This window comes from Lissotriton vulgaris, unplaced genomic scaffold (assembly GCF_964263255.1).
Source record: "Lissotriton vulgaris unplaced genomic scaffold, aLisVul1.2 SCAFFOLD_635, whole genome shotgun sequence".
In the NCBI taxonomy this organism is placed as follows: domain Eukaryota; kingdom Metazoa; phylum Chordata; class Amphibia; order Caudata; family Salamandridae; genus Lissotriton; species Lissotriton vulgaris.
The window spans coordinates 29902-39868 of NW_028249110.1; positions in this window are offsets into that span (position 1 = coordinate 29902).

Genomic DNA, 9967 nt, shown 5'->3' on the forward strand with positions numbered 1-9967 from the left:
TTGTCTGCGCCATCTTGCCTTTTTTCCAATGCCACAATTTTGTCGTGCATGGCAGCCATTTTAGATGCCAGGCTGGTCCCAGGCTATCACCTACCCCTGCGGATGTAGTTTATGGCCCCAGCTGTAGAGAATCCAGACATGCCAACCCTCCCGATTCAGGCGTGAGACTACTGATTTCAGTGCTAGTCTCCCGCCTCCCGATTTCTGCAAGCAAAAACCCAGGGGCATATTACCAACAACTAGCGATAATTTTTGTCTCTAACTTGTTTAGAGACAAAAATTATCGCCGCACATCGGCGATTTTTATCGCAGATAAACCTTGCTATTAGCAAGGTTTATCGCAAATGCGATAAAAAACGGCCGCAATGCATTAATATCGCAGAAAAGTCAGCGATATTCATGTATTATCGAGCAAATGCTCTTAGCCATGTTATCCACCTCCCATTGGATAACATGGCTAAGAACTGCTCAGGTCAGGTGTTAGCTTTTGGAGATATTCGCGCTTAGCGCGAATATCTCCAAAAGTTGGTAATAGGAGATAGCGATGTTAGGGACTGTTTCCAGTCGCTAACATCTTGGCACGCCCACTTTGCATGTCATTAGTGATAAATATCACTGACATGCAAAGCGGGGCCCAAGATGGTCGCTATCTCCTTTTAGCTGTCACTAACTGGTGTTAGCGACAGCTTGGTAATAGGGAGATAATTTTATCTCAGCTTTCTTGGCTTTTAAAGCCAAAAAAGCGGAGATAAACCCCCTTGATAATATGCCCCACGATTCCTCGGGGGTTTCAGTTGACAAGGCTTGGTATTGTGTTACGTGGTAATTCTTCCAGGAAACGTCAGAGGGTCGATGCAGGGGTTCTAGAAGGGGTGATAAACCATTTAAGCCTCATGAACAAGCGCATGGTCTTTTAAAGATCTGTGAAGTACTCGGGGCGGCGGTGTGTGTGTGTCCTCTTTCAGGAGCGGGCGGGGTAAGGGGCACTGCCAGCAACTTCCAGGCCAGGCAGTGTTCAACACTTGCATCACCCTTTCTCTGCCTGCTATTGCGCTCCATGCTTCGGAAAGGTAAGAAAAAGAACGTGCATTTGAGTTTGAAATGTCCGATCCTGTAGCAGTACACTTGCAAAGCCCACATATGACAATAACCCGATTCAAGGCCCCATTCACCCGTTTTAAAAAAAATATATAACACTCCAACAAAGTAACATTATAAAACTTTATTAACTTTTAAATATAACGAACGGAACAAAAACTGTAAAAACATTTAAACATTTTTCACAAAAAAAAGCAACAATGGTCAGAAGCTGTCTTTTGTGCGAATAGTCCCAAGGCAGCACAACGTGCTGAGTTCTGGACGGCACCCAGGTGATGTCATCTGGGTGCCGCACTGGTTTTTGGGATCCTACAATGCAGCAAAGAAAAACAGCGTTGGGAGTCCAGGGTGTTGCGGAGGGAGGCCTCGTCAGTAGCGGTCTGTTGTGCGAATAGTCCCAAGGCAGCAGAACGCGCTGAGATGTTGATGGCACCCAGGTGATGTCCAGTAAACTGCCGCACTGGTTTTGGTATCCTACAATGCTGCTCCGAAAATTGGCGTGGGGCGGCCCGGGGGGGGGGGGGGCGTGGGGGAGGCGGCGTGAACGGGCCTTCCCAGGTGGCGGCCATCCAGCTGAGTTGCGCCCGCTCTTGCGGCTACAGCGTCTCGCTCACCATGTTGTTGAGTTGCTCCCACTCTTGCAGTGCAGCGATAGGCGGCTGCCACATGACTCTTAAAATGGCGGACGGCTCTTCGGTTTTGGGCCAGGTCCACTAAAATGGCCCTGGGACACCTTGGAACTCGGACGCTTGCCTGCTAGGGCTTGGGCTCCATTCTCGAAAAGCGTCCCCTCAGCCGTGAAGATTCTACAAAAGTCTTGGGGGCCCTCGACTCCTGCAGGCTTCCGGTGGGGAGCGGCTGCCATGATTGCTCGCGGAATGACCACGACGGAGCCACGAGATGGTGGTGCTCTCATGCTGACTCCAGCTTCAGTCTGAATCATCCAGAAACAAGGTGGGGCTTTCATCGTTTGGGAAAAAAAAATGTTCTAAACCAATGAAAAGTGTTATTTTTAGGTCATATGACCAAGCCTTCCATCTTTAGGAAACCAAAAGTAAAATGAACCAATGAAAAGTTTTATAAACAAGTCACATGACCTGTTATGCGGCATAGGGCTACAAAAAGCGTAGAAAATCCGTTGGCACGTGAGGCGGCGTCAGTAGCGGACCGATGTGCGAATAGGCCGAAGGCAGCACAACGCGCCGAGATCCGGATGGCACCGAGGTGGTGTCCAGCAAATTGCCGCACTGGTGTGGCCATCCTACAATGCTGCGCCGAAAGACGGCGTGTCCAGCTGAGTTCCGGTCACTCTTGCGGTACAGTGACTCGAACGCGCCGAGATCCGGATGGCACCGAGGTTGTGTCCAGCAAGTTGCCGCACTGGTGTGGCCATCCTACAATGCTGTGCCGAAAGTCGGCGTGGGGTGCCCCGTTGGCTTATGAGGTGATGTCAGTAGTGGACCGATGTGTGAATAGGTCGGAACCGGCACAAGGCGCCAAGATCCGAATGGCAAGTCCTGGATGTTGAGTGCCATAGTTGAGAGTTCTGAGCAGTGCTTGTAAGACTATCTGAAGCTTATTTGCACCTGCTGCAGCTTCACTATTGCCCAAGGTGGTGTCCAGCAAATTGCTGCACTGGTGTGGCCATCCTACAATGCTGCGCCGAAAGACGGCATGTTCAGCTGAGTTCCGGTCACTCTTGCGGTACAGTGACTCGAACGCGCCGAGATCCGGATGGCACCGAGGTGGTGTCCAGCAAGTTGCCGCACTGGTATGGCCATCCTACAATGCTGCGCCGAAAGACGGCGTGACCAGCTGAGTTCCGGTCACTCTTGCGGTACAGTGGCTCAAACGCACCGAGATCCGATGGCACCGAGGTGGTGTCCAGCAAGTTGCCGCACTGGTGTGGCCATCCTACAATGCTGCGCCGAAAGTCAGTGTGGGGTGCCCCATTGGCTTATGAGGTGATGTCAGTAGTGGACCGATGTGTGAATAGGTCGGAACCAGCACAAGGCGCCCTGCACTGTTGAGCTTTTTTCAATGCCTGTTTTTTGTTGTTTCCCCTCCATCAAAAACAAAAAAAAAATAAAACTGTGCAAAAATACAAAAAAAATGTTTAGAAAAGCAGTGCTTGTAAGACTGTCTGAAGCTCTTTTGCTCCTGCTGCAGATTCACTATTGCCCTGGTGTGGCCAAAGATCGCCCATGACATAGGCGGCCGGCTCCCGAGGTCCGGCGGAACTTTTTTCCTTTTCCTTTCTGCTTGTCCCACAATCCGTTTCACCTGAAGACACGACCAGGTTCCTGAATGTGTGCAGGGGGACGCTATTGATTGAATGAAAATGGCGGCTTGACACAAAGCTGACTCAAGCGTTGCTGTTGATGCTATACAGACAAAAATTGGTTTTCAGTTTGTACATTCTTCAGGATTTTTTTTTCCATCCAAGGCTGATTGAGAGTTTGTAGAAAAATGGCTTCAGATTTTCCACATATTACTTTTCAACATTCTTCCTAAATGTAACAATGTGAGACTCACTAGGAGAACGGCTGTTTAACTTTCCTTTCAAAATGCTGCCAACAATATTTTCTGAATGGAAGACACCATCTTGTAGCATAAAGGGCCGAAAGGGGTTCTGGTATGGCCGATTGTTGGTGGAGACATTTTGACTATATCTTGGACCTGCCCGGCCTCGCCCAAAATGGCGCCGGTATAAATGGGACTCGTAACTCCTTGCCCGCAAATGTATATCTAGAAAATTTTATTGTAAGCGGCCCTGTCTTATTTTAATTACAAAATGTACGTCCACCGATTCCGCAACTGTTAGACACCTTAGTTCTTGCAACCTAATGGCCCGCTCGTTACGTTCCTCTACAGTGTAAATGTCTCCTCATCATATACGATTTCAGTTTGCTCCGTGGCCGGCCCACGTGGTTATAGGCCCGTATTTGTATACTGACATTTTCACAATAAAGGTTTTTAAAACAAAACACGGTAGTAGTATTTACATTGGTAAAGTTTTTACTTTTAGTCACTGTTTTCGAATCAGTAAAAGGCAAGTGAAATAAAGCAGTTCAATTACATGACGGATAAAAGGTATAATATGTAGGAACGCAGTAAAGATAAATGGTCAAGGGCAGTTGTGTTTTCCACTCCTGCAACATAAAGTGATCGATAAGAATCTGATAATCAGGCGTATCGGCGACTAAGACAGCAGGCCGAGTCTCTTTTACTCAACGGCTCCGTCATGGAACGAAGAAACGCCCTTTTTCTCGAAAAAGGAATATATTTTACTTGCAGGACAGTTGTAAATTTTCCGGGAAAGTACATTAGCCTGGAATATTATAACATATATGTTTAAAAAAAAATAATGTTCGAAAACAATAAAAAGCGTAATTTTTAGGTCATATGACCAAGCTTTTCATCATTAAAATAACAAAAGTAAAATGAACCAATGAAAAGTTTTATTAACAAGTCACATGACCTGTTATGCTTACGTTACGCGCTGCGCGCCGCGCCCCGGATCACTTCCGTGTGCGCTAACGCGGCGTGTCATATAACGCATTACGCGACAACGTAGGTCAAGAATATAGTCAAAATGTCTCCACCAACCAGCGTTCGGAACACAACCCCTTTCAGCAGTCCAAAAAGTTCTGTTAAATGACAACAGAGGGGACAGGCAACAAGAACCATCAGTCAAAGAGGGGAGGTCAAGTTCTTCTCTTCCGGGTCATGTTGGGGCGCTACCGGAACTGATCGAATTGGTAGTCTACAGTGTTTCTGGATGTTTCAGACTAAAGCTGGCGTCAGCATGAGAGCACTACCATCTCGTAGCTCCGTCGTGGCCATTCCACGAGCAGACATGGCAGCCGCTCCCCACCAGAAGCCTGCGGGAGTCGGGGGCCCCCAAGACTTTTGTAGAATCTTCACGGCTGAGGGGACGCTTTCGAGAATGGGACCCAAGCCCTATCAGGGAAGCGTCCGAGTTCCAAGGTGTCCCAGGGCCATTTTAGTGGACCAGGCCCAAAACCGAAGAGCCGGCCGCCATTTTGAGAGTCCTGTGGCAGCCGCCTATCGCTGCACCGCAAGAGCGGGAGCAACTTAACTACATGGTGAGCGAGACGCTGTAGTCGCAAGAGCGGGCGGTAAACAGCTGAATGGCGGAAGAGGCACAGTGTAGCAAAAGCGGGCGGAATGGCAACTAAAACGGTAAAGGGGCGCCCCACTACAGCGTGTCTTCAGGTCAAACGGATTGTGGGACAAAGTCCAGAATAGAAGAGTCATCAAAAGGCAAAAAGTTCCGCCGGACCCCGGGAGCCGGCCGCCTATGTCGGGGGCGATCTCAGGCTACACCAGTGCTATAAGACTTGGGGAGGGGGTCGGAGCCAAGCGTCTTCTCCGAGTCCGTGCCATCACACCGCCCCTCGGGGGCCTCCGTCAAGCGGTTTAGGGAGGTACCATATAACATTGTTTTCAAATGCAGTCAGGTCCACAAACGACCCTCACTTACTTTGAGAATAGTGAAGCTGCAGTAGGTGGAAATAAGCTTCAGACAGTCTTACAAGCACTGCTTTTGTAAACATTTTTTGATTTTTTTGTATTTTTGCACAGTTTTATATATTTTTTTGTTTTTGATGGAGGGGAAACAACAAAGCACAGGCATTGAAAAAGGCTCAAACTCAGAACTCTGAACTATGGCACCCAACATCCAGGACTTGCCATCCGGATCTTGGCGCCTTGTGCTGCTTCCGACCTATTCACACATCGGTCCACTACTGACATCATCTTATAAACCAACGTTATGTAAATAGTTATTTAATAAAATGTTTTACCCTGTTTCTTTGCTGGTGTGTTGTCTATATTTTTAATATTTGCATAGGGTTTGTCGTTATTTTGGGCGGGATGGGTGAAGGAGCCGAGCTGTCTTGCAGCCCTCATGGTGTCGAGCTCAGTTCATCTCACTAGTTTCGTATTTCTCATGAGGGGTTGTGGTTAATGTTTCTATTTTAGCGAGGTCAAAAAGAGATCCCATTAGTGGCCTACTGATTTTGCTCGATTCCATTTGTTTTTTTAAACGATTTTTCACTATCTGCAAAGACTAAACAGAGTATTGCGACTCTGTGCTTGTTTGTAAATAGAGAATGAACCAAAGAGAACCAATTCTAAAACAGTAAATGCTTGGATAACAATCAATCAAATGGAGAGAGAAGCAGGCACGACGGATTACAACGGGGCAAAGGCCTGCGTTAACTACCCTTCACTATCTACAAAGAGAGAGTACTCCTAAGAGAAAAGAGAGGGGAAGGGGGGTGCAGCGTTCAAAGCACATCAGCGTGCATAAATACAAAAATGTTTTTATCTATCACGTACTTGACATTTTAAAGCTTTTCATATTTGCTATTAAAAAACCATTGAAATTCACTGAAAAAACCATAGGTTATAGTCGATATATAGTTAGGAATTTGCATTTACAAAACCTTGAAAATTCAATGAAAAAACCATTGGTTTTAGGCCATATATAGTTAGGGATTTGCATTTACAAAACCTTATTTTACTCGCATAAAACCATTGAAATTCCATATATAGTTAGATGCGCTAACTATATATCGCGCACCCGCAATCCACTGCTGATGATGTCACATATTACATCATTCATGACATGGTCAGTGACATCACTGATGACATCACTGATGACAACTCAAATGACATCACTGATGACATCTCAAATGACATCACTGATGACATCACTGATGACAACTCAAATGACATCACTGACAACATCACAGATGACATCATTCATGTGTTAATACGATGAACCTCTACAGACTCTGATATATCCTTAGATACACTCAGTGAAAACAGACACTCACAGATTGTCACTCATCCATGGAGTTACTCATACACCTAGACAGTCATGCAAAGAATCAAACACACCTCCAATTCCTCAACTATACAGTTATACACACCTTACTTATTGAAACATATTCTAACACATATTTACTCTCTTATATAATCCCTAATAAAAGTTCACAATGATCCATACAGCCACTCACACATTCACTGGCTCTAATGCACAGTTATTTATATATGTTAACTCTCACATGTACTGTGTTTTACATATGTACTTACTTTGACATGTAGCACTGAGATATCCATTCACTCACCAATATACTCATGCACACAGTCAACCGCCCATACAGCTGTTTCCACATGCACTTTTGAAACCATACATCTAGTGAATCAACTGCTCACACATCTATGCACAGAGTCACACACCTCCCAGCCACTCACACACATACTCAGTCTCCCATACAAATACTTGAGCAACCAATCAATAACCCATATAGTTATTCATATAGCTACTGATCAACACATGCAGCAGTTTACAGAACAACAGATATAATGATGCACAAATTAATACAGTTTAATCACTAACCCATGCACTCAGTGAGACACATTTAATCACTCCCTCATACAATCAGTCATGCACCTACTAAATCCTTCATCCAGACATTTATACATCCACTCATTCTTCAATATGTAAGACATATTTTAACTTTACAGAAACATACAGTCACTGGATGTTGTGATCAGTGATGTCATCAGTGATGTCACTGACCATGTCATGAATGATGTAATATGTGACATCATCAGCAGTGGATTGCGGGTGCGCGATATATAGTTAGCGCATCTAACTATATATGGAATTTCAATGGTTTTATGCGAGTAAAATAAGGTTTTGTAAATGCAAATCCCTAACTATATATGGCCTAAAACCAATGGTTTTTTCATTGAATTTTCAAGGTTTTGTAAATGCAAATTCCTAACTATATATCGACTATAACCTATGGTTTTTTCAGTGAATATATATATATATATATTCACTGAAAAAACCATAGGTTTTAGCCCATATATAGTTAGGGATTAGCATTTACAAAACCTTAATTTACTCGCACAAAACCATAGAAATTCGCATATATAGTTAGATGCAATAACTATATATTGCGCACCCGCAACCCACTGCTGATGATGTCACATATTACATCATTCATGACATGGTCAGTGACATCACTGATGACATCAGTGATGACATCTCAAATGACATCACTGATGACATCTCAAATGACATCACTGATGACATCTCAAATGACAACATCCAGTGACTGTATGTTTCTGTAAATTTAAAATATGTCTTACATATTGAAGAATGAGTGGATGTATAAGTGTTTGGATGAAGGATTTAGTAGGTGCATGACTGACTGTATGAGAGAATGATTAAATGTGTCTCACTGAGTGCATGGGTTAGTGACTAAACTGTCTTAATTTGTGCATCATTATTACTGTAGTTCTGTAAACTGCTGCATGTGTTGATCAGTAGCTATATGAGTAACTATATGGGTTATTGATTGGTTGCCCAAATATTTGTATGGGAGAGTGAGTGTGTGTGTCGGGGTGGCTGGGAGGTGTGTGACTCTGTGCATAGATGTGTGAGCAGTTGATTCAGTAGATGTATGGCTTCAAAAGTGCATGTGGAAACAGCTGTATGGGCGGTTGACTATCTGCATGAGTGCATTGGTGAGTAATTGGATTTCTCAGTGCTACATGTCAAAGTAAGTACATATGTAAAACACAGTACATGTAAGAGTTGACATATATAAATAACTGTGCATAAGAGCCAGTGAATGTGTGAGTGGCTGTATGGATTATTGTGAAGTTGTATCAGGGATTGTATAAGAGAGTAAATATGTGTTAGTATATGTTTGATTAAGTAAGGTGTGTATAACTGTATAGTTGAGGAAATGGAGGTGTGATTGATTCTTTGCATGACTGACTAGGTGTGTGAGTAACTCCATGGATGAGTGACAGTCTGTGAGAGTCTGTTTACACTGATTGTATCTAAGGTTATATTAGAGTCTGAAGAGGTTGATCGTATTATCACATGAATGATGTCATCAGTGATGTGATCAGTAATGACAAATGAGATGTTATCAGTGATTTTATCAGTGATGTCATTTGAGATGTCATCAGTGATGTCATCAGTGATGTCATTTGAGATGTCATCAGTGATGTCATTTGAGATGTCATCAGTGATGTCATCAGTGATGTCACTGACCATGTCATGAATGATGTAATATGTGACATCATCAGCAGTGGCTTGCGGGTGCGCGATATATAGTTATTGCATCTAACTATATATGCGAATTTCTATGGTTTTGTGCGAGTAAATTAAGGTTTTGTAAATGCTAATCCCTAACTACATATGGGCTAAAACCTATGGTTTTTTCAGTGAATTTCAATGGTTTTTTAATAGCAAATATCAAAAGCTGTCAAATGTCAAGTACGTGATAGGTAAAAACATTTTCGTGTTTATGCACGCTGATGTGCTTTGAACGCTGCCCCCCCTCTTTTCTCTTAGTAGTACTCTCTCTTTGCAGATAGTGAAGGGTAGTTAACGCAGGCCTTTGCCCCCGTTGTAATCAGTCGTGCCTGCTTGTCTCTCCATTTGATTGATTGTTATCCAAGCATTTACTGTTTTAGAATTGATTCTCTTTGGTTCATTCTCTATTTACAAACAAGCACAAAGTGGCAATACTCTGTTTAGTCTTTGCAGATAGTGAAAAATCGTGTAAAAAAACAAAAGTAGTCGAGCAAAATCAGTAGGCCACTAATGGGATCTCTTTTTGACCTCGCTAAAATAGAAACATTAGGAACAACCCTTCATGAGAAATACGAAACTAGTGAGATGAACTGAGCTCCACACCATGATGGCTGCAAGACAGCTCGGCTCCGCCACCCACCCCGCCCAAAATAACGATAAACTCTATGCAAATATTATAAATATATACAACACACCAGCAAAGTAACAGGGTAA